Below are 1849 nucleotides of genomic sequence, written 5' to 3'. Positions count from 1 at the left end.
GTCATTCAACCATTAAATTTCAAGAATGTGCCCATTAACAAGTCTGCTGATTAGGATTAATTAGGGAGTGGAATTTCTTACATGGTACCTGATCAGAGAGTTTAGAGGAAGTACAAAAAACTCACAAAAAATCACAGCTCCTACAACAAAGGAATCAAACTGCAGATGCTGAAATATTTTATACAAAGCTGCGCTTGCTCCAGGAGCCCTTGAGACAGTCAGGCAGTGACCAGGGCCAGAGAAGAAGCAGGGTCCAACACTTACCTGGGTAACTGCCTGTAATTTTTGTCCCTGAAGAGACCGAGTGCAACAGAGCACACTGGGGATTCATCTGCCACATCTGCCCTCAGCAGGGCTCTGAACACTGACTGATGGGGGCTTTCATGGCAAAAATCCTGCTGAGGACTCACAGAATAGTTTGGGTTGCACGGGGCCTTTAAAGGCCATCCAGTCCAACCCCCCTGCAATGAGCAGGTGTTAATAAACCTTCCAAATACTGCAGGTAGTAGAACTTTTCAATAATCTAACTTCAAAACTTCTGCTAAATTAAAAAGAAACAAAGTTACTCCCAATACAATCAATCTACCCCCTTGGTGTCACAAGTCTTCATTTCTAACAACATAGCAGCAGCTCTGCCATTTAAAATATACACATTATTAATTACTATAATTAAAACCAAACCGTTTTAAATGTTAAAAAAATATTTATTTCAATTCTGTATACAAAAAAAAGTCAAAACAATTTATTGAACAATTTACTGAACATTTATTAGTACTGAAAATTTTTGTGAATATTTAATGGCATGTATGACTAAGCTCACTTTACAAAACCAAGTGCTTATAGAATTGTAATCAGGTTTTTGATTTTCCTTAAGTATCTTTTTTTACCTGACCAGCAGCATATTCTGTGCTTTTAAATAACAAATACCAGAGTTTAGCACACACAGTATGTTACACTGCAATTTTTGACCAGAGCATTAAAGAATTTCTGAGGAACCTACATCCTTCTCATTTACATCAAATTATTACCTGCTGAGAAATATATACAGGTTTTTGATACTTATTTTCAGTGAACATAAAAAAGTTTGCCTTCTATAAAAGTGTCTGCTGTTTTATTCTATGGCTATTCCATATATACAAACCCAACCAAGCCCAAGAACACACCAGAAATCAGCATTCTGTCTGTACCTGGAGTCCCACTGCAGTTGTGTCTGTTGTGTCCCAAAACCCTGAGCCCAAAGTCTGCACCCTGATATTGTGCTTTTCCCAGCAAACAAGAGCTTCCCCTACAGACATTAGCTACACACAGAAAGGGCAGGCACTATTTATTTAAAGAACACAGTAAAAAATTTCCTTTCAGGATATTTTTCTGCATGAAATATAGAGCACTGTTATTTATATTCAAAAAATAACCTCATAGAAAAGTAGACTTCATAAAGCACAGGTTGGTGAAACCCTTAAACTGCTTATCCTAATCCTCCACTCCATCAGTGCTGATGAGCAGATTCCAACAGGTCTGTGTCAAAAGCCAATAACCAAATAATTCCTCTGCAATCACAAATCCCTGCAATAGCTTTAGAGGAACATCCCCAAGTTCTTTCATTTGAGGATAAACTGCCTGGAAAAGGAGTGATTTTCAGGACAATACTGGAACCAAAGCCCTTGAGGTTCACCAGTTACCATTAAGAGGCAGCAGTGCCATGGGCAGGAGGGCCTTGTGTGGAGGGTGTGCCCAGAGGGACAACTGAGCTCTCAGGTCTCCTGTCAGCTCCTCAGGCTGTATAAGGAGATTCTCAAAAATGAAGAACTCAAGGTAGCCAGTGTTTAGGCATGATCTCCACAAGTCTACA

Source organism: Motacilla alba, chromosome 9 (assembly GCF_015832195.1).
Source record: "Motacilla alba alba isolate MOTALB_02 chromosome 9, Motacilla_alba_V1.0_pri, whole genome shotgun sequence".
Taxonomy (NCBI): Eukaryota; Metazoa; Chordata; class Aves; order Passeriformes; family Motacillidae; genus Motacilla; species Motacilla alba.
The sequence above is the reverse complement of the archived record's forward strand: the minus strand, read 5'-3'. Positions refer to the sequence as shown.